The sequence below is a fragment of the Anolis sagrei genome, chromosome 10 (genome assembly GCF_037176765.1).
Source record: "Anolis sagrei isolate rAnoSag1 chromosome 10, rAnoSag1.mat, whole genome shotgun sequence".
Lineage (NCBI taxonomy): Eukaryota > Metazoa > Chordata > Lepidosauria > Squamata > Dactyloidae > Anolis > Anolis sagrei.
In genome coordinates, this window is record NC_090030.1 from 22,249,708 (window position 1) to 22,273,702 (window position 23,995).

A 23,995-nucleotide genomic window follows, 5' to 3' on the forward strand; every position below is an offset into this window, starting at 1 on the left:
TCATGTTCTAAGTTTTGTCAGGCTCCTGATCTGTGTATTGGATTTTCATGCTGCCTTGTTTTATGGATTTTATATCTTTGGATCTTGTGTTTTACCTTTGTGCCTTGAAGCTCATGGACTATGCTTTATCTTTGGATTATACTGTTTTCACCATTTTTACTGCTTTGCTTATATATATTCTTCAATAAATTGCTTGCTGATTCTACCAAGCTAGTGTGGTGTTTAAGGACAGAGGTGTTCTGAAATACAACTCATTACTGTCGAAGGCTTTCATGGCCGGAATCACTGGGTTGTTGTCGGGGGTTTTTTTGGACTATATGGCCATGTTCTAAAGGCATTTTCTCCTGACGTTTTGTCTCATCTCAAGCATCCTCAGAGGTAGTGAGGTCTGTTGGAACTAGGGAAAAGGGTTTACATATCTGTGGAATGACCAGGGTGGGACAAAGGACTCTTGTCTGCTGGAACCAGGTGTGAATGTTTCAACTGACCACCTTGATTAGCATTTGATTGCCTGGCAGTGCCTGGAGCAATCCTTTGTTGAGAGGTGATTAGATGTCCTTGTTTGTTTCCTCTCTGTTGTTGTGCTGTTCTAATTTTGGAGTTTTTTAATACTGGTAGCCAGATTTTGTTCATTTTCATGGTTTCCTCCTTTCTGTTGAAATTGTCCACCTGCTTCTTGTGTATTTCAATGGCTTCTCTGTGTAGTCTGACATGGTGGCTGTTGGAGTGGTCCAGCATTTCTGTGTTCTCAAATAAAATGCTGTGTCCAGGTTGGTTCATCAGGTGATCTGCTATGGCTGACTTCTCTGGCTGAAGTAGTCTGCAGTGCCTTTCATGTTCCTTGATGCATGTCTGGGCAATGCTGTGGTGGTCCTTCTGTAGCCGGGTTGCAGCTAAACATTAAAAAAAATGAAGATTATGGCAACAAGAATGATTGACAACTGGAAATTAGAGGGAGAAAATGTGGAGGCCGTGACAGACTTTGTATTTCTAGGTGCAAAGATGACTGCAGACGCAGACTGTGGCCAGGAAATCAGAAGACGCTTCCTTCTTGGGAGGAGAGCAATGTCTAATCTCAATAAAATAGTAAAGAGTAGGCAACAAAGGCAACAAAGATCTGCATAGTCAAAGCCATGGTATTCCCTGTAGTAACCTACGGATGTGAGAGCCCGACCTTAGGGAAGGCTGAGCGAAGGAAGATAGATGCTTTTGAGCTGTGGTGTTGGAGGAAAGTTCTGAGAGTGCCTTGGACTGCGAGAAGATCCAACCAGTCCATCCTCCAGGAAATAAAGCCCGGTTACTCACTGGAAGGAAGGATACTAGAGACAAAGTTGAAGTACTTTGGCCACATCATGAGGAGACAGCAAAGCCCGGAGAAGACAATTATGCTGGGGAAAGTATAAGCATAATTGTCTTCTCTAGGCTTTGCTGTCTCCTCATGATGTGGCCAAAGGACTTCAACTTTGTCTCTAGTATCCTTCCCTCAAGTGAGCAGTCGGGCTTTATACCTTGGGAAGTCTGACTTGGCTACGGTAGTCCACGCTCTGGTTACATCCCGTTTAGACTACTGCAACGCTCTCTACGTGGGGTTGCCTTTGAAGATGGCTCGGAAGCTCCAATTAGTCCAACGTTCGGCAGCCATGATACTAACAGGAGCGGAGCACAGGGAGCATACAACTCCTCTGCTGCACCAGCTCCACTGGCTGCCGATTTGCTACCGGGCTCAATTCAAAGTGCTGGCGTTGGCATTTAAAGCCCTAAACGGTTCTGGCCCAACCTACCTATCCAAACGTATCTCGGCCTATCAGCCCACCAGGACCCTAAGATCTTCTGGGGAGGCCCTGCTCTCTATCCCGCCTGCTTCACAGGTGCGGCTGGCGGGGACGAGAGACAGGGCCTTTTCTGTGGTGGCCCCTCGGCTATGGAACACCCTTCCCATGGAGGTAAGATCAGCCCCCTCGCTGATGGTGTTCCGAAGAAGATTAAAAACCTGGATGTTCGAACAGGCATTTGGTTAATTGGTGCAATGAATGTGATGATTACAGGAATGGTAATATGGACGACGAAACTGGATCACGATTTTAGTCATGAGATGCATTGGGTTGTTATTGTGTCAAGATTGTGTATTATGCTTTTATGGTTTTAAATTGTATATTGTTGGCTGTTGTACCTTTGTTGTAAACCGCGTTGAGTCGCCTGTTAGGCTGAGAAACTGCGGTATACAAGTAAAGTAAATAAATAAATAAGGTAAAAGGAAGAGGGGCCGATCAAGGAAAGATGGATGGATGGCATCCTTGAAGTGACTGGACTGACCTTGAAGGAGCTGGGAGTGGTGACGGCCGACAGGGAGCTCTAGCGTGGGCTGGTCCATGAGGTCACGAAGAGTCGGAGACGACTGAACGAATGAACAACAACAACTGTAGACTTGTCCACAGCTGCATGGGATACGGTAGACTCCTGCAGAAGTGAGAGGATCCCTCTTATCCTTTGCTGAATGTAGCATTTTTTTTGGATTTTCTTGGTGGGTCTGTAGATAGTTTTCAACCTGCTAGGTGAGCAGTAGCTGAGCAAGATCTCAACCCAACCTGGGCTTGAACTGTCAGCCTTTCAATCAGCAAGATTTTCTGCAGCTAGTGGTTTAATTCACTGTGCTAAAGCCTGGCCCATCTCATTCCTTGCTTTACAGCAGGAATTTTTCCACATAGTAAAATTGGGCTTCCAAAGAGGATGCCTCAATGGCTGACTCATCTCTACCAGGGAAGGAAGAATTAAAAGAAACATTAGACTAACAAGAATGCAGTTTTTTGTCATTCTAAACATTTATTTTCCAAAGTCCTCGATCTCTGCATGGAACGTCTCTGGAGAAATGAAAATCACATCCTAACTCGACAGTGGATTAACCTCCTTGTAGCGATCCATGGAGATCCTCTCTGGCTTCCGCCTCCGCCACCCTCCCTTTCCCCTTGAACATCGTCTTCATTCTTAATTAAGAGCACAGAGCAGATGCGGCGGATATTTAATTTCAATATTGGCGGTGTTTGCTTAAGCTTTTCGAAAGGGATTAGCGTTCCAAGCGGGGAGGCTGGGGTGGGCCGCCTCTCCCCTGTTCAGCCCAATTGAAAAAACCAATCAGGAATTAGTGCAAGAATTAACACCATTTTGTGAAAAAAGGACAAGGGCTGGAGGTACCAGATGTTGTTTCATCTGGGATCCTAAGCAGGGCCAACCCTGGTTGGGACTTGGATGGGAGACTGCCGTTGAAACCTGGAAGCTGTAGCTTGCCTAGGAAAATGTAATGTTGACTCATCTTGGGATGTATTAAAAAACTCTAAAATTGCAACAGCACAACAACAGAGAGGAAGCAGGCAGGGAAACAGAGCCGTGATGTCTTCTGGGAACCTCTGGTTGATGAGTGCCATGGTGTCTGCTACCGGGACCATGGTAAATAGAGATACCACATCGAAGCTGATCAGTTTGTCGTTTGTATTTAGCTTGAGATTGCTGATTTTTTCTATGAAGTGACACCTTCACCATTTGGAGCCATGGAGATGAAGAACTCAACAGGTTCCTGGACCATCTCAACAGCATCCACCCAAACATCCAGTTCACCATGGAAAAAGAAAATGAAGGAAGACTGCCTTTTCTAGATGTCCTAGTCATCCACAAACCAGATCAACAATTGGGTCACACCGTCTACAGAAAACCCACACACACAGATAGATATCTACATAAAAACTCCAACCATCACCCAAGTCAAAAAAGAAGCACCATCAAAGCCTTGGCAGACCGTGCAAAAAGAATCTGCGAAGCCCACCTCCTCCAAGATGAACTGAACCACCTCAACTGGGCTCTCCAGGCCAATGGAGACTCCACCTCAGACATCAGAAGAGCTGCAAGACCAAGAACAAGCCACGAGAGTCAAGATGAAGATCCACCCAGAGGAAAAGTGTTCCTGCCATACATCAAGGGAACCACTGACCGCAATGGGAAGCTGATGAGGAAACACAACATACAAACAATCTACAAACCCACCAAGAAAATCCAACAGATGCTCCGTTCAGCAAAGGACAAGAGGGATCCTCTCACCTCTGCAGGAGTCTACCGTGTACCAAGCAGCTGTGGACAAGTCTACATAGGGACCACCAAACGCAGCGCCCAGACACGCATCAAGGAACATGAAAGGCACTGCAGACTACTTCAACCAGAGAAGTCAGCCATAGCAGAGCACCTGATGAACCAGCCTGGACACAGCATATTATTTGAGAACACAGAAATGCTGGACCACACCAACAACCACCATGTCAGACTACACAGAGAAGCCATTGAAATCCACAAGCATGTGGACAATTTCAACAGAAAGGAAGAGACCATGAAAATGAACAAAATCTGGCTACCAGTTTTAAAAAACTCTAAAATTTTAACAGCTAAACATCAGAGAGGAAGAAACCAGGCACAGATTAACAACTCCCAGCAAAAGATTTTCCCAGGCTCAGGCAGGCCTTCAAATGCTAATGAAGGTGATTAGCTAACATTCACACCTAACTGCAGCAGGGAAGAGCTCCTTGCCCCACCCCAACCATTCCACAGATATATAAACCCACTAGCTGTGCCCTGCCACGCGTTGCTGTGGCCTATAGTAAAACTTATCAAAGTTGAGGTAGATATCTGGACTATTATGAAAGAGAGGTCCCTACCTATTCCTTCCCCCTTTTCCTCCCCCTTTCTCTCCTTTCTTCCTTCTCCACCTCTTTCTTTCTTTCCTTCTTTCACTACTTGGTTTCATCCTTCTCTCTTTCCTTCATTCCCTCCCCCTTTCTTCCTTTGCCTTTCTTCCCTCCCTGTTTGCTTCCTTCTTTCACTTTTTATTTCCTTTTATTTCACCACCATCATAACAATAACAATAATGCAGTGCATTGCCTCCGGGACCTGACACCTCTCCCATTCCCCCTAAAAGGGTCTCAGAGGAAGAATAGCATCATCATAATCATAGAAATAACAACCTTTACCCTCCACGTGTTGCTGTGGCCAATCTTCCCTCTTTCTCTCCTTCTTTCCCTCCCTCCCTCCCTCCCTCCCTCCCTCCCTCCCTCCTTCCTTCCTTCCTTCCTTCCTTCCTTCCTTCCTTCCCATCTTTCCTTCTCCTCTTCTTTATCTCTTTCCTTCCTTCCCCCTTTTTCTTTCTCTTCTGCTGTCTCTCTTTTCTTTCCTTCCATCTTTCCTTTTTTGGTTAAGTTTCATTGGGGGATTTTTGAGTTTTGTTGTTTTGCCGTTTTGTGAGTGTGTTGTTGTGTTGTTTTTCATTTTGAGTAGATATGTTTGTACCTTGTGGGTTGTGTTATGGGCATGGGAATTTTGGTTAAGTTTCGTTGGGTTTTTTTGAGTTTTGTTGTTTTGCCGTTTTGTGAGTGTGTTGTTGTGTTGTTTTTCATTTTGAGTAGATATGTTTGTACCTTGTGGGTTGTGTTATGGGCATGGGAATTTTGGTTAAGTTTCGTTGGGGGGTTTTTGAGTTTTGTTTCCTCGTTGGATGCCCCTAACAAATTTATATATATAGATTGTACTAATTGCAACCAGACCCTCTGAGGATGCTTGCCATAGATGCAGGCAAAACGTCAGGAGAAATGCCTCTAGAACATGGCCATATAGCCCGAAAAAACCCACAAGAACTGAGTGATTCCGGCCATGAAAGCCTTCGACAATACATGTTTCCCTTTGTTTTGTGTGAAATTGGTTTAAACATGGCTTGTTGGGTCTGTTTTCTATCTTTGGGGTCGCACACTGTTTTGGGATCCTCGGTGAGCAGAAAAACAATAGCTAATTTTTTCATATCTATCTATATAATAACAGTGGAAATATGTTCATATGCTTATATGTATGTTTGTGTGCAATTTCCAAGATAGCTCCCACTTCCAGAGTTCACTGTGACTCTTGCCAAACTTAGATGTTGGGAGTTATAGTTCACCCTCTCCCAGAGAGCCATGTGACTCCCACTGTTGATGGATCTGGACCAAACCTGGCACATAGACCCAACATGACCATTTTTAAGGACTGATGGGGTTTGGGGGGCAGTGACAGAGGATGATGGGAGTTGTAGTCCACCCATATGTGACAAGTACTGTGGATCCCACCAACAAGGAGTCTGGACCAAACTTAACACACAGACCCCTCCAAGTCAGACTTTAAATACTAGTGGGATTTTGGGCACAGTGACAGAGGATGATGGGAGTTGTAGTTCACCCATACATAACGAGCACTTTGAATCCCACCGACAATGGGTCTGGACCAAACTTGGAATACAGACATCCTCCAAGTCTAACTTTACATACTGGCAAGGTTTTGGGGTAGAGGATGGTGAGAATTGTAGTTCACCCGTACGTGACGAGTATTGTGGATCCCACTGATGATGGATTTGGACCACACTTGGCACACAAGACCATCATGGCCAACTTTAAATACTGGAAGGGTTGGGGAGCGGGATTGACTATGGAAGATGAGAATTGTAGTTCACCCACAAACAAGAATTCTGTAAAACCCACAGATGATGGATCTAGACCAAACATACTCAACATTACCAACTTCAAATCCTGATGTGGTTGGCGGGGGGGGGGGGGGGCACAATGATACTGGGTTATGAAAGTTGTCGTTTACACACATCCTTTTGCATTTTCCAATAGAACCATTCATAAAAACCCAAAATAAACAATAACCTTTTTATAAAAAGTAGTGTTACAAATCACCAAACCCAGGAAGAAAAGAAGAAAACCACCCTTCCATCCTTCAGCTCTTTTAACTACATGGCAACTCATTTAGATGCAACCAAATGGCATGAAAAATGAGCAAGAATAAGTCACAAACAATATATTCAGCAATTTTCTCTCTCTCTTTTTCAGTTCTTTTGCTGGTGTTTCATCCACCCCATCTCATGATGTCAAAATCCATGGATCTAACGTAGTGTTAGCCAACTAAGTGAGGAGCTCAGCAACTGGTGGGATCTCCGTGGACTCGTTTCCTTCAACCTTTTTCATCTGGGACCTTTTCCCTTTCTCTGTTGGCCCTGGAATCGAATCCTTTCCATGCGGAGAAGACACTTCTGGCTCATCGTCGGCTGAAAAGGCAAGAGAGAAACACTTCTAAGGTAAGCTTCAAGAGAAAATCATTGCTGAATGCACTGGGGATGGAAAAATTGGAGACAACACTGTTCTTTTGAGGAAATTAAGGATCTTGGAGATCAAGTTGGTTTTATGAATGAGAGGCCTCCAGCTTTGCTTATGTCTTTCAAATGCAGGGTCTCTCTGACTACTACTACTACAACTACGACTACTACTACTACTTCTCCTGCTTCTCCTGCTTCTCCTACTTCTCCTTCACCTTCTCCTCCTCCTCCTCCTCCTTCTCCTCCTCCTCCTCCTCCTCCTCCTCCTTCTCCTTCTCCTTCTCCTTCTCCTTCTCCTTCTCCTTCTCCTTCTCCTTCTCCTTCTTCTCCTTCACCTTCTCCTTCACCTTCTCCTTCACCTCCTTCTCCTTCTCCTCCTTCACCTTCACCTCCTCCTCCTCCTCCTCTTCCTTCTCCTCCTCCTCTTCCTCCTCCTCCTCCTCCTCCTCCTCCTCCTTCTCCTACTTCTCCTCCTCCTCCTTCACCTTCTCCTCCTTCTCCTTCACCTTCTCCACCTTCTTCTTCTTCTTCTCCTCCTCCTCCTCCTCCTCCTCCTTCTCCTGCTTCTCCTTCCCCTTCTCCTCCTTCACCTTCATCTCCTCCTCCTCTTCCATCTCCTCTTCCGTCTCCTCTTCCGTCTCCTCCTCCTCCTCCTTCTCCTCCTCCTCCTCCTCCTCCTCCTCCTCCTCCTCCTCCTGCTTCTCCTTCCCCTTCTCCTCCTTCCCCTTCTCCTCCCCCTCCTCCTTCTCCTCCTCCTTCTCCTTAGCTTTATTTCTATCCTGCCTTTCTCCCCATATAGTAGCATTTCTCAACCTGGGGGTCAGGACCCCTGTGGGGGGTAGGAGTGGATTTCAGAGGGTTCACCAAAGACCATCAGAAAACATATATTTCTGATGGTCTTAGGAACCCCTTTCACAGAGAAGTCTGAAGATCTCTCCACCTGTCCTTGTCTTCCTTTTTGGAAACAGACAGCAAATCCTCCCACCAAAAGCCCTCGTCTGCTGTGATTGGCCGGCCTCTCAGCTAAAGAGAGGGCCATTTCTGAGACTTGAAGCTGGGAGGTGTAGTTAGCAAATTGCAGCATGGTACACATTCAAACTACAAGAAAGGAGATTCCATCTGAATATTAGAAAGAACTTCCTGACGGTGAGAGCTGTTCAGCAGTGGAACTCTCTGCCCTGGAGTGTGGTTTGAATGCAATTTTCCTGCTTCTTGGCAGGGGGTTGGACTGGATGGCCCATGAGGTCTCTTCCAACTCTATGATTCTATATGTGGATGAGGGAGAGCGTGTGATACTGGAGGGAGACTCACGCCAGCAAGTCTCTTCAAGGCACGGGGGTTCTGTGTGTCAAGTTTGGTTGAGATCCATCACCAGTGGGGTTCACAGTGCTCTCTGGACATAGGGAAATACAACTCCCATCATCCTGAATCAGTTTCCCCTCCACCACCAGTATTTTAAGATCATCATGAAGGATCTGTGTGCCAAATTTGGTCCAAATCTGTGGGTGAATACAACTCCCATCATTCTCTATCATTGCCTCCCCAAACCCCATCAGCATGCCAAATTGGCTATGTTGAGTACATGTGTGAAATTTGATCCAGAGCTATTGTGCGTGAAATTCATATGGTACTCTGGATGTGAGTGGACTACAACACCCATCGTCCTCTGGCAGTCTCCCCCCCCCCCCCCCACACACACACACACGCACACACAACCCATCACTATTTTAAGTTTGTCGTGACGGATCTACCTGCCAAGTTTGCTCCAGATCCATCGACAGCAAGTTTGACAGTTCTCTCTGGATGTGAGTGGACTACAACACCCATCATCCTTTGGCAGTCTCCCCACACACACACACGCACACAACCCATCATTATTTTAAGTTTGTCATGACGGATCTATCTGCCAAGTTTGCTCCAGATCCATCGACAGCAGGTTTGACAGTTCTCTCCAGATGTGAGTGGACTACAATACCCATCGTCCTCTGGCAGTCTCACCACACACACATGCACACACAACCCATCATTATTTTAAGTTTGTCATGACGGATCTACCTGCCAAGTTTGCTCCAGATCCATCGACAGCAGGTTTGACAGTTCTCTCTGGATGTGAGTGGACTGCAGATCCCACCACCCTGCGTCAATGGCTTGCATTTTAAGTTGATGGGTTTTGTGCCAGGTTTGGTCCAGATCTGATGGGTCTTGTGCCAGGTTTGGTCAAGATCAACCTGTCAGCAGGTTAGACATTTCTCTCAGGGTGTGAGTGGACTACAATTCCCATAATCCTCTATTAATTTCGCCCAAAAGACCTCAAATTGATCAGGATGGGTTTTAGGCCAGGTTTGGTCCAGATCCCTCATCATTGACCATGATACCGCTCTTTGGATGTGGGAGCTATCCCAGAAAATAATAATAATAATAATAATAATAATAATAATAATAATAATGTATATACATAGATTCCCTATGGGGCAGAGTAGCTTGTTTTGTGGTTCAGATGAATAGAGCTCCTTAGCATGCCTTTTGAAGGATGGATTTCTCTTGGATTTCCCCGCTTGAAATGGGTTTCCTTCTAAGCAGTTGGTTGCATTACCTGATTAAGGGCTTTATTACTCCTTTATTGCTTTGGACTCTGGGCGGCTTTTAATTGACTCCCCTTCTCTTGCGGTTTGTGATTGGCTTGCGTTGCTGGAAACATGGGTTTTTCCTCCCCCTCCGATTTGCGTTTTCCGTTGCTAAAAATACTGGTTGGCTTTCTCCTGGTGCCCTGCAAAGCTTGTTTTGGTAAATGAAAGGAGACCAGTCGCAAATTGGGAACGGGCACATCTGCAATTGAATCAGACATCTACAAACCCAGGAACGGGAGCAAAATGGGGACATTTGCAAATACCCAATTATACGGCGCATTCCCCATTCCGCTCCATTGCATCCCAGCTTATTTGGGGTTGCCAATGGGATGGGAAAGGGCAAAGACCTGGAAATTAAACCCATCAGTTAGCCTAAATGGATCCAATAAGGCTGCTTACCCAACCTGGGTGCTTTCCCTCTCAGCCTTTCGTCTCCAACGAACGAAGCCAGCAAATTAATTAAGTAAGGGAGGCATTAGCAGAGCAAATGAGTTCTTTCAGCAACCCACTGATTGAGTTTGATAAGATGTCTCTTATCTATGAGTTAGTTATCTATTTATTCTCATTCTTCTCATTCTTTGGGGTTGATACTGGTCCTTCCAGGCTTCTAATTTGGCTCTCCGTAGTCCTTTCATAGAATCATAGAATCCTAGAGTTGGAAGAGACCTCATGGGCCATCCAGTCCAACCCCATTCTGCCAAGAAGCAGGAATATTGCATTCAAAGCACCCCTGACAGATGGCCATCCAGCCTCTGTTTAGTCTCCGGGATAGCAAAAAAACAAACTATGACTTCCCCTAACCTCTTAATCAATGGTCCTCATCATGTCACCTCTCAGCCTTCTCTTCTGCAGGCTAAACATGTCCAGCTCTTCAAGCCACTCCTCATAAGGCATGTTCTCCAGAACCTTGATCATTTTAGTCACACTCCTCTGGACACATTCCAGCTTGTCACATCTCCCTTCAATACCACAACCCCTTAATACGGTCCCCCTTTGTGGTGAACCCCAACAATAAAATTATTTTAGTTACTATTTCATAACTATAATTTTGCTGCTGTTATGAATGGCAATGCAAATATCTGATATGCAGGATGTATTTTCATTCACTGGACCATATTTGGCACAAATACCAAATCTGAATACAGGTGGGGTTGGGACAAGGATTGATTTGGGAGTTTTAGTTGCTGGGATTTATAGTTCACCTCCAATCAAAGAGCATTCTGAACTCCACCAACAATGGAATTGAACCAAACTTGGCACACAGAAATCCCATGTCCAACAGAAAATACTGGAAGGATTTGGTGGGCACTGACCTTGATTTTTGGAGTTGTAGTTCACCTACATTCAGAGAGCACTGTGGACTCAAACAATTCTGGATCTGGACCAAACTTGGGAGTTGAGAGCATTTTGAGCCATCCAGCTTCTGTTTAAAAGCTTCCAAAGAAGGAGCCTCCACCACACTCCAAGGTTCAACAATATGGAATTCTGGGAGTTGTAGTTTGGTCAGGCACTTGGGCAGAGAAGGTGAAAGAACGTGTCAAACTACAACCCCCAGGGTTCCAGACCTCCCTCAATCATCAACTGCCACCATAGGGATTCGGGGGGCACGAAGGTGCCTTCTGGGGGTCTCTCTGGTGAGCCACATCTAGGAGGAGAGATAGGAGGAAATAGGGAAGGAGAGGTAGAACGCCAAGGACGCCTCCATCTTAGTGCCTGTAAGGGCGTCCCCTCCTAGCCGCCGACTACAGCTGCCTGACCATTCAATCTTTTGGAACCTAAAGGGTGCATCAAAGGCCATGAGAAAACACAGTGTTTTCTGTTGCTCATGGGAGTTCTGTGTGGGAAGTTTGGTCCAATTCTGTCATTGGTGGGGTCCAGAATTCTCTTTGACTGTAGGTGAACTATAAATCCCAGCAACTACAACTCCAAAATGTCAAGGTCTATTTTCCCCAAACTCCACCAGTCTTCACATTTGGCCATATTGAGTATTCATGTCAAGTTTGGTTCAGATCCATCATAGTTTGAGTCCATGGTGCTCTCTGGATGTAGGTGAACTACAACTCCAAAACTTGTCAGTGCCCACTAAACCCTTCCAGTATTTTCTGTTCGTCATGGGAGTTCTGTCTGCCAAGTTTGATTCCAATCCATTGTTGGTGTGATTCAGAATGTTCTTTGACTGTAGGTGAACTAGAAATCCCAGCAACTACAAATGTCAAGTCTATTTTCCCCAACTCCACCAGTGTTCACCTTTGAGCATATTGAGTATTCATGCCAAGTTTAGACCAGATCCATCATTGTTTGAGTCCACAGTGCTCTCTGAATGTAGATGAACTACAACTCCAAAAATCAATGTCAAAGCCCACCAAACCCTTCCAATATTTTCTGTCGGTCATGGGATTTCTGTGTGCCAAGTTTGGTTCAATTCCATCTTTGGTGGAGTTCAGAATGCTCTTTGATTGGAGGTGAACTATAAATCCCAGCAACTACAACTCCCAAATATCAAAATCAGTGCTGTGGCATAGGAATGGCGGGCTTCTTTGTGATGGTCTGATCCAATGCAGTCCTATTTTCACCCCAGTTTCCAAGGGCTGGGCCATGATGGGGTCCTCTCCAGCACAGTTTCCTTTCTGGTCCTCCAGCCTTGGCACTAATCGCGGCTTCTCTCGATGCCTTTCAGATATTAAAAACTGATAAACACTATCCATGCTTAATCTCCTTTCCTATATGGCTTAGCGCATAAGCCCGGCTCCGTTTAACCTTTTCTCCAATGTCATCTTTAAAGCCCTTTAGTGGCGCTTGCACTGCTTTCCCTTGGAAGCCATTCAACGTATCCCTAGCCCACTCTGTTAATGAAGATAGTGGTCCACCTTGGGCACCGTTATATTTCCAGGTAGAAGTGCAGGTCTAGATATACTTGATATATTTTGGAGGTCATTTCCTCCGTTTCTGACTTGGAGAGCTGGGCATTTGTTGGATCTGTTTCGCTCTGGATTAAATATCAGATGCCAATGTTGGCAACATTTGGGCACCAGTTTTACAAATGGCAACAACTGGCTATTGATCCAAATGTTTACAGCAGAAGTGAGCAAATCATTTGATTTCTATCCTGCCTTTCTGCTTCTGCGGAATTCAAGACTCCTAAAATCATATGCAAGCCACAATCCTGGAAAAACCAAGACCCCAAACATTCATGTCCCTTTGCAGAAAGGAAGGAAGTAAGGGAGGAAGGGAGGAAGGGAGGGGAAAGAAAGAAAGAAAGAAAGAAAGAGGAGGGAGGGAGGGAGGGAGGGAGGGAGGGAGGGGAAGGAAGGAAGGAAGGAAGGAAGGAAGGAAGGAAGGAAGGAAGGAAGGAAGGAAAGAGGAGGGAGGGAGGGGAAAGAAGGAAGGAAGGAAGGAAGGAAGGAAGGAAGGAAGGAAGGAAGGAAAGAAGAAAGAAGGGAGGAGGGGAAAGAAAGAAAGAAAGAAAGAAAGAAAGAAAGAAAGAAAGAAAGAAAGAAAGAGGAGGGAGGGAGGGAGGGAGGGGAAAGAAGGAAGGAAGGAAGGAAGGAAGGAAGGAAGGAAGGAAGGAAGGAAAGAAAGAGGAGGGAGGGAGAAATGGAAGTCAGGGAGGGGGAAGAAGGGAAAGAAAAGAGAGGGAGGGGAAAGAAAGAAAGAAAGAAAGAAAGAAAGAAGGAGGGAGGGGAAAGAAAGAAGGAAGGAAGGAAGGAAAGAAAGGGGAGGGAGGGGAAGGAAGGAAGGAAGGAAAGAAAGAGGAGGGAGGGAGGGGAAAGAAGGAAGGAAGGAAAGAAAGAGGAGGGAGGGAGGGAGAAATGGAAGTCGGGGAGTGAGAAGAAGGGAAAGAAAAGGGGGAAAGGTATGAGGGGAGGAGAGGAAAGAAAGAGAAAGAAGAATTAAGGAAGGAACAAAGCAAAAGCGGGAAGAAAGGAAAAGAAAGGAAAAGAAAACAAAGGAAAGAAAGGGAAAACAGGGGTGAAGGTGTATAAGGAAAAGCAAGGGAAGAGGGAAGAAAAGAAAGGAATGGAAGAAAGGAAGGAAAAGGGAAGGAAGGAAGGAAGGAAGGAAGGAAGGAAGGAAGGAAGGAAGGAAAAGGAGGCAAGAGAAAGGAAAGTGTCTAAGGTATGAGGCCAAGGAAGGAAAGAAAGAAATAAGAGTAAGAAGGGAAGAAAGAAAGGAAAAAAGGAAGAGTGGGAAGAAAGAAAAAGAAGGGAAGAGAAAGAAAAGCAAGGTGGAAGAAGGAAAAGCAAGGGAAGAAGGAAGGGAAGGGGAAAGAAAGAAAAAGAAGGGAAGGAAGGAAGAGGAAAGAAGGGAGGGGGATGAGAAAGAAAAAGGAGGGAGAAATGGAAGAAAGAGAGGGGGAGGAAGGGAAAGAAAAGGGTGAAAAGAATGAGGAGAGGGAAAGAAAGGAAAAGAAAGAAGTATTAAGGAAGGAACAAAGCAAGGGAAGGATGAAATAAAAAGAAAGGGAAAGGAAAGGAAAGAATAAGAGGGATGAAGGTGTATGAGGAAAAGCAATAGAAGAGGGAAAAGAAAGAAAAGAAAGGGATTAGGAAGGAAGAAACTGGGAAGGAAAAAAAGAAAGGAAAGGAGGGAAGAGAAACGGTGAGAGGTATGAAACCAAGGAAGGAAAGGAAGAAAAAAGAGAAAGAAGGGAAGAATGAAAGAGCAAAGGGAGAGAGAAAAGAAAAAGAAGGTAAGAGGAAGAAAAACAAGGTGGAGGAGGGAAAAGCAAGGGAAGAAGGGGGGAAGGAGAAAGATAGAAAAAAGGAGGGAAGGAAGGAGGAGAAAGGAAAGGGGATGGCAGGAAAGCAAGGGAAGAAGGGACGAGGGAAAAGAGGGAAGAAAGAGAAAGGGAGGGAACGGAAAAGAGAGAAAGGAAGGCAAAGGTGGGTGTATGGGGAAAAGCAAGTGAGGAAGGAAAGGAAAGAAAAAGAGGGGAGGAGAGAAGGAAGGGAAAAGAAAGGAAAAGAAGGGAAGGAGGGAAAGAGGAAAGGTATGAGTGAAGGGCAGGAAAGCAAGGGAAAAAAGGGAATAAGGGACAAGGGAAAGGAGGGAAGAAAGAGAAAGGGGGAGAAAGGAAAAAAGAGAAAGCAAGACAAAGGTGGAAGATGTATGGGGGAAAGCAAGGGAGGAAGGAAGGGAAAGAAAAAGATGGGAGGAGAGAAGGAAAGAAAGAAAGAAAAAGAAGGGAGGGAGGGAGGGAAAGGTATGAGGGGAGAAAGGAAGGAAAGAAAGAAAAAGAAGGGAAGAGAAAGAAAAACATGGTGGAGGAGGGAAAAGCAAGGGGAGAAGGGAGGGAAGGGGAAAGATAGAAAAAAGGAGGGAAGGAAGGAGGAGAAAGGAAAGGCGAAGAGGTATGAGTGGAGGGCAGGGAAGGTGGAAGGTGTATGAGGAAAAGCAAGGGAGAAAGGAAAGAAAAGAAAAAGGGGATGAGAGAAGGAAGGGAAAAGAAAGGAAAAGAAGGGAGGGAGGGAAAGAGGAAAGGTATGAGTGAATGGCAGGAAAGCAAGGGAAAAAGGGAAGAAGGGACAAGGGAAAGGAGGGAAGAAAGAGAAAGGAAAACGAAATAAGAGAAAGGAAAGCAAAGGTGGAAGGTGTATGAGGAAAAGCAAGGGAGAAAGGAAAGAAAAGAAAAAGGGGATGAGAGAAGGAAGGGAAAAGAAAGGAAAAGAAGGGAAGGAGGGAAAGGGGAAAGGTATGAGGGGAGAAAGGAAGGAAAGAAAGAAAAAGAAGGGAAGAGGAAGGAAGGAAGGAAGGAAGGAAGGAAGGAAAGAGGGAGAAGGAAAAAGGACAGAAAGAAAGAAATAACAATGTTTTACATGTTCTGCTCTTGTTGCTCTCAGCGAAGCTTAAAAATGCATAACTGTCACTGGACGGCGGCCAACCTCTTGGCCCTTTGCTCCCTTTCATCTTTCCACCGTCAAATAAATAGAATAATCAAATGCCCTCCAAATGTCAATATTGTCAAGGGGGAGAGCCCAGGCTGGGAGCCCAGAAGTGGAGGTCCCCCCTTCCCTCTTTCCCCCCAGTAACACAATTCCGCTTCCTCTTCGTCCTTTCTTTTCTTTTTCTTTAAAGGGAGAAATTAAATCAGCCGTTGTTTAATGCGTCCCCAAATTAAAAGGATCTGTCTGCCTAAATGCATTTTCTTGCCAGTTTGCTTTTCCCTGGCTAATAATAAGATGCCGTTTCTCGAAGAGAGGAGAATGCAGGGGAATTAGTCACCCGCCTTAACGGGCTTAATGATTTAATGAAGAGCCGGGATTCATCTTTTTTTGTAATGGGAGACATATTGTTCCCAACTAACCTGATTTCCAGCTGCAAGGAAATGGTTCCAAGAGGGAAATGAGGGGTGGATTCATGGACCGTAGAACAAGAAAGAGGTCAGGGAAAAGAGAGATCAGACAAGGTACTTGGTGGACTACAACTCCCAGAAGCCCCCCATAGATATTTTTGATGACAACTCCCAGCACATTCTGAAAAAACCCGTCAAAAGCATCTAATTGATCCATTCTCAGGAAGGGAGAGGTAGCTTCAGATCCATTAAGTGCTATGGCTTCATCTCGGGAGTTATAGTTTCATCCACTATTTCAGTTTTTTGTTTTTTTGTTTTTTTTGTGGAGTGACTTGAGATCAATAGGAGCATGGTGTCTAGATCCAGGGAAGTCATGCTACTCCTCTATTCCGCCTTGGTTAGACCACACTTGGAATATTGTGTCCAATTCTGGGCACCACAGTTCAAGAGAGATATTGACAAGCTGGAATGTGTTCAGAGGAGGGCGACTAAAATGATCAAGGGTCTGGAGAACAAGCCCTATGAGGAGCGGCTTAAGGAGCTGGTCATGTTAAACCTGAAGAAGAGAAGGCTGAGAGAAGACATGATAGCCATGTATAAATATGTAAGAGGAAGCCACAGGAAGGAGGGAGGAAGCTTGTTTTCTGCCTTCCTGGAGACTAGGATGTGGAACAATGGCTTCAAACTACAAGAGAGGAGATTCCATCTGAACATGAGAAAGAACTTCCTGACTGTGAGAGCCGTTCAGCAGTGGAACTCTCTCCCCAGGAGGGTGGTGGAGGCTCCTTCCTTCTTTGGAGGCTTTTAAACAGAGGCTGGGTGGCCATCTGTCAGGGGTGCTTCTTGGCAGGGGTTGGACTAGATGGCCCATGAGGTCTCTTCCAACTCTTTGATTCTATGATTCTATCAAGTCGTTTCTGGTGTGAGAGAACTGGCCGTCTGCAAGGATGTTGCCCAGGGGACACCCGGATGTTTTGATATTTTACCACCCTTGTGGGAGGCTTCTCTCATGTTCCCGCATGAGGAGCTGGAGCTGACAACCCACTCCCCCTGGATTTGAACCTCTGACCTGTCCTTCAGTCCTTCTGGCACAAGGCTTTAACCCATTGCACCACAGAGAGTTCCGTTATTTCAGTGTTTCTCAACCTTCCGGATGCCACAACCCCTAAGTACAGTTCCTCATGTTGTGGTGACCGCCAACCATAAAATTATTTTCGTTTCTACTTCAGAACTGTAATTTTGCTACTGTTATGAATCATAATATAAATGTCTGATATGCAGGATGTATTCTCATTATTACAAATAGGACATAATTAAAGCATAGTGATTAATCACAAAAACAATATGTTTGGGGAAGTATGAACAATGGCCATTTTGGGGAGGCGGAGGAGGCAGGGCCTAAAGAGGCAGTAGCACAGCTCCTTTCAAATGGCCAATCGACCCCTCTAGGGATCGCAACCCACAGGTTGAGAACCACTGAGCTATTCAGACCACTCTGGATACTTCTATGTTGTACCATTAATGCATTTAGATGCAACATTCACTCATGGGTGAATGCTATGGAACCCTGGAGGTTGTAGTTTGACACCTTCTTTCACTTTCTCTACCCAAGTGCCTGACCAAACTACAACTCCCAGAATTCCATATTGTTGAACCATTTCAGTTAAAGGGAAGGAGGTTGAGGTGTCAAGCTGCATTAATTCTGATGTTTACATGCAGCTAGGTTGGCCATGTTATGGAAACCTGGGAATTGTCGTTTTACCTGGGCTTGAGTCTTCTCTGCCCAAGAGTGCCAAGCTCCAACTCTCAGGATTCCACAGCATTGAATCACGGCCATTAAAGTGGTGTCAAACTGCATTAATTCTACAAATACCTGGGAGTCATTCTGGACTGTGCTCTGACCTACAAGACGCACTGCCTGAATATCAAGCAAAAAATGGGTGCTAGAAACAATATCATACGAAAGCTGACTGGCACAACCTGGAGATCACAACCAGACACAGTGAAGACATCTGCCCTTGCACTATGCTACTCTGCTGCTGAGTATGTATGCCCAGTGTGGAACACATCTCACCATACTAAAACAGTGGATGTGGCTCTTAATGAGACATGCTGCATTATCACGGGATGTCTGCGCCCTACACCACTGGAGAAATTACACTGTTTAGCCGATATTGCACCATTTATCATGTCAGCAGCATCCAGACAATCGTATAGCATTTTAACAAACAAACAAAAAAGAGTAGCACAGCACAAGGGCAGATGTCTTCACTGTATCTGGTTGTGATCCCCAGGTTGTGCCAGTCAGCTTTCATATGATATTGTTTCTAGCACCCATTTTTTGCTTGATATTCAGGCAGTGCTTCTTGTAGGTCAGACCACAGTCCAGAATGACTCCCAGGTATTTGGGTGCGCTGCAATGCTCCAGTGGGATTCCTTCCCAGGTGATCTTCAAAGCTTGGGATGCTTCTCTGTTCTTGAGATGAAAGGCACATGTCTGTGTTTTGGATGGGTTGGGGAACAGCTGGTTTTCCCTGTAATAGGCAGTAAGAGCACCTACAGCTTTGGAGAGCTTCTGTTCATCCATCTGAAAGCTCCCTGCTTGAGCGGTGATGGCATGATCATCAGCATAGATGAAACTCTCTGTCCCTTCTGGCAGTGGCTGGTCATTTGTGTAGATGTTGAACATGGATGGAGCAAGCACGCTCCCCTGAGGCAGGCCGTTCTTCTGTTTCCGCCATGTGCTTCTCTGGCCTTGGAACTCAACAAAAAAGCTCCTGTTTTGTAGCAGGTTTCCTATGAGGCGGGTAAAGTGGTCGTCCTTTGTGATATTCTACATTTTTCTCAGGAGGAGGCGGTGGTTCACAGTATCATAGGCTGCGGACAGGTCTATGAAGACAGCTCCTGTGATCTGCTGCCTTTCAAAGCCATCTTCTATGTGCTGAGTCAGGTTCAATACTTGCGATGTGCAGCTTTTGCGATATCAAAACACTTTAATTGTGCAATGCGGATCTCTTAGTTGTTTGTTGGAGATACAATGTTGTTTGCCTTCCTTTCCTTTGAATGGCTCCTGTGTTCCTCTTTCGACAAGCATTATAGGATTTGCTGCTTATTCCGTTCTGTTCTCAAGGTCAGCCTGAAGAATGCCAGGCTGCGCTAATAGCAATAAGTATTTCCAGAGAACACTTCTGAAGCGCAGGCTCCTGTGCACTCCTTGGCCTGCTCTGCAATTTGCATGCTCTTCGTCTTCTTCCCCTTCCTCTCTCTCTCTCTCTCTCGTTTAAATGAAACATAATGAGCCTTATGGAACATGGCCCCGGGGTTCTGCGCTTGCAATTTAGATTTCTACCAGAAACATCCAATCCATTTCAAATAAGCTGGAAAACAATAGAAGAACGGAACCGGCATTGTGCACAGTTGTGCCGAAGTGGCTGGGTTAAGGATAATGCAGCACATAATGTGTCAGGTGCACAAAGATGTATTGGAACTGGAACCAGCAACCGAATGTTGCATCTACATTAGCATTTCTCAATCTGGGGGTCGGGACCACTGCGGGGGGGGGGGGGGTTGTGAGGTGGTGTCAAAGGGGTCGCCAAAGACAATAAGAAAACATAGTACTTTCTATTGTCGAAGGCTTTCATGGCTGGAATCACTGGGTTGTTGTAAGTTTTTCTGGGCTATATGGCCATGTTCTGCAGCCATTTTCTCCTGACGTTTCTCCTGCATCTATGGCAAGCATTCTCACTACCTCTGAAGATGCTTGCCATAGATGCAGGCGAAACATCAGGAGAATATGCCTCTAGAACATGGCCATATAGCCTGGAAAAACCTACAACAACACAATACTTTCTGTTTGTCATGGGGGTTCCGTGTGGGAAGTTTGGCCCAATTCTATCATTGGTGGGGTTCAGAATGCTCTTTGATTGTAGGTGAACTATACATCCCACCAACTACAACTCCCAAATGTCAAAAATCAATCCTCCCCCCAACCACACCTGTATTCAGATTTGGTATTTGTGCCAAATTTGGTCCAGTGAATGAAAAAACATCCTGCATATCAAATATTTACATTACAATTCATAACAGCAGCAAAATTCCAGTTATGAAGTAGCAAAGAAAATATTTTTTATGGTTGGGGGTCACCACAACATGAGGAACTGTATTAAGGGGTCACGGCATTGAACTGAGATGTTGACACGCTGGGATGTGTCCAAAGGAGGGTGACTAAAATGATCAAGGGCCTGGAGAACAAGCCCTATGAGGAGCGGCTTAAGGAGCTGGGCATGTTTAGCCTGAAGAAGAGAAGGCTGAGAGGAGATATGATAGCCATGTATAAATATGTGAGAGGAAGCCACAGGGAGGAGGGAGCAAGCTTGTTTACTGCTTCCATGGAGATTAGGACAAGGAACAATGGCTTCAAACTACAAGAGAGGAGATTCCATCTGAACATGAGGAAGAACTTCCTGACTGTGAGAGCCGTTCAGCAGTGGAACTCTGCCCTGGAGTGTGGTGGAGGCTCCTTCTTTGGAAGCTTTTAAACAGAGGCTGGATGGCCATCTGTCAGGGGTGCTTTGAATGCAATATTCCTGCTTCTTGGCAGAATGGGGTTGGACTGGATGGCCCATGAGGTCTCTTCCAACTCTAGGATTCTATGATTCTATGACTAGGACATAATGGAACAATTGCTTCAAATGACAAGAAAGGAGATTCCACCTGAACATTAGGAAGAACTTCCTGACTGTGAGAGCCATTCAGCTGTGGAACTCACTCTCTGCCCCGGAGTGTGGTAGAGGTTCCTTCTTTGGAGGCTTTTAAAAGGAAGCTGGATGGCCATCTGTCGAGGGTGCTTTGAATGTCGAGGGTGCTTTGAAAGCACCGGGATTGTGGCTGCATTAAGATCACTCTGACCAAAAGGTCATGAGTTCGAAGCCAACCCGGGTTGGAGTGGGTTTCCAACCAATTGTGTGTAGCCTGTTGTCGACCTTTGCAACCCAAAAGACAGTTGCATCTGTCAAGTAGAAAAATTAGGTGCCACCTTAAAGTGTGGGGAGGCTAAGTTAACTGATTTATGAGGCCATAAAGAAGACTCCAGCAAAGCATTCCTGCGGGGAAGCATGATTGGAATGCGGAAGTGCTTCATCAGCGTCGCAGATGGACAATGAAAGCGACAGCTCCCCTGGCGGCCAGAAAAAGTTAAATAGCCTCTGTGTATGTCTGTATATGTTTGTATGTCAAAAATTGGCATTGAATGTTTGCCATATATGTGTACACTGTAATCCGCCCTGAGTCCCCTGCGGGGTGAGAAGGGCGGAATATAAAAGCTGTAAATAAATAAATAAATAATGTGATTTCCATGCTTCTTGGCAAAATGGGGTTGGACTGGATGGCCCATGAAGTCTCTTCCAACGCCATGATTATATGATTCTATGGCAGTTGCCATTGCACATCACAAGGGTGACAACCGACGTAAATCAGCATCATCTTTGCTATTGTCATTACACACAGAGGTGTGTACATCCCGTTTCCCAGCAATCCTTAGGAATAATCACACAGCGTGGTTTCTTAAATATAAAGATTGCATAATTGACAATGACGATTGTCATTTGGTTGGACCCTCCCCTCCCAAGGCCCGTCAATCACATCTGTTATGAAAAGCTTTTGGAGATGTCAGTCACATCTGTTGAAGGAAAAAAATGAATCAGAATTAGTGCGCAGGGAACTTGGCAAATGCAAATTCTTACGGCAGAGGGGCGTTTGTGAAAGTTTGGATTCTATTTGTTTAGGGATTTTTTCCAAACAGGAGAAAGAGCCTTTGGTGACTTTTGGGTATTTATTTATTTACCATACCAGCTGTCCCCTGCCACGCGTTGCTGTGGCCCACATGGGCGTTCTGTGTGGGAGGTTTGGCCCAATTCTATCGTTGGTGGGGTTCAGAATGCTCCGTGATTGTAGGTGAACTACAAATCCCAGCAACTACAACTCCCAAATGTCAAAATTCTATTTTCCCCAAACTCCACCAGTGTTCACATTTGGGCATATTGAGTATTTGTGTAGAGTTTGGTCCAGATCCATCATTGTTGGAGTCCACAGTGCTCTCTGGATGTAGGTGAACTACAACTCCAAAACCAAAGGACACTGCCTACCAAACCCTTTCAGTATTTTCTGTTGGTCATGGGAGAACTGTGTGCCAAGTTTAGTTCAATTCCATCGTTGGTGGGGTTCAGAATGCTCTTTGATTGTAGGTGAACTATAAATCCCAGCAAACACAACTCCCAAATTACAAAATCAACCCCACTAGTATTCAAATTTGAGCGTATTGAGTATTTGTGCCGAATTTGGTCCAGTGAATGAAAATATATCCTGCATATCGGATATTTACATTACAATTCATAACAGTAGCAAAATTACAGTTATGAAGTAGCAACGAAAATAATGTTATAGTTGGGGGATCACCACAACATGAGGAATTGTATTAAGGGGTTGCAGCATTAGGAAAGTTGAAGCCTACTGCTCTAAAGCATGAAAACATATATAAATACTTCCAGTCTTATCAGCATCCTGGGACTCTATGTTGCCTCCAGACAATTCAATTTTCCTCAAAACAATGGCAGGAAATGATGCAACATGGGTCCTCCCAAAGGATGTTGTTGTTGTTGTGTGCATTCAAGTACTTTGCACCCTATAGCGATCCTAAAGGGAACCTATTGTCGAGTTTTCTTTACCAAGATTTATGCAGAAGAAATTTGCCTTTGTCAATCTCTGAGGCTGAGAGAGTGTGACTAACCCAAGATTTGTGTTTCCAGGGCTAAGCAAGGATTCAAACTCTTGTCCCCATGATCTAAGCCAGAGTTTCTCAACCTAGGGGTCGAGACCCCTGTGGGGGTCGCGAGGGTGTATTAGAAGGGTCGCCAAAGACCATTAGAAAACACAGTAATTTCTGTTGGTCATAGGGGTTCTATGTGGGAAGTTTGGCACAATTTTATCATTGGTGGGGTCAGAATGCTCTTTGATTGCAGGTGAACTGTAAATCCCAGCAACTACAGCTCCCATATGTCAAGGTCTATTTTCCCCAAACTCCACCAATGATCGCATTTGGGCATATTGAGTATCCGTGTCAAGTTTGGTCTAGATCCATCATTGTTTGAGTCTACAGGGCTCTCTGGATGTAGGTGGACTACAACTCCAAAACTCAAGGTCAATGCCCACCAAACCCTTCCAGTATTTTCTGTTGCTCATGGGAGTTCTGTGTGCCAAATTTGGTTCAGTTCCATCATTGGTGGAGTTTAGGATGCTCTTTGATTGTAGGTGAACTATAAATCCCAGCAACTACAATTCCCAAATGACAAAATCACCCCCCCCCCTCAATCCCACCAATATTCAGGGCGGCTAACTACTAGCACACCAAGGTGCCCACAACCAAAAGCATAAATATACAATTTAAATAAAAACAATATAAGACAGTATGAAAACATTCAAAAACATTCACAGTATAAAAACCCTTCCAATATTTTCTATTGGTCATGCTAAGTTTGGTTTCATTTCATCATTGGTGGAGTTCAGAATGCTCTTTGATTATGGGTGGACTATCAGTCCCAGCAACTACAACTCCCAAAATCAATTCGTCTGCACCCCACCAGTATTCAAATTTGGTCGTATTGGGTATTTGTGCCAAATTTGGTCCAGTGAATGAAAATACATCCTGCACATCAGATATTTACATGACAGTTCATAACAGGAGCAAAATCACAGTTGTGAAGTAGCAACAAAAATAATTTTATGGTTGGGGGTCACTACAATATGAGGAACTGTATGAAGGGGTCACAGCATTAGGAAGCTTGAGAAACACTGATCTAAGCATAAGCCCACTCTGCTCCTTCCGGAGGTGAAAACTTGCCCCCTTTAAAACACCCTCATTCAACATTT

At 45.1% G+C, this 23,995-nt stretch overlaps 1 protein-coding gene across 2 annotated transcripts in view; it reads left to right on the top strand.

Annotated features, from left to right (window-relative positions):
- Positions 1 to 23,995, top strand: part of HTR2C (5-hydroxytryptamine receptor 2C) — a 244,054-nt gene that overhangs the window by 165,615 nt on the left and 54,444 nt on the right. For both annotated transcript variants that reach the window (XM_060756103.2, XM_060756102.2), the window contains exon 3: positions 6,891 to 7,135. The gene's annotated coding sequence lies outside the window, so the exon portion shown is untranslated. The remainder of the gene's footprint in view (positions 1 to 6,890; positions 7,136 to 23,995) is intronic.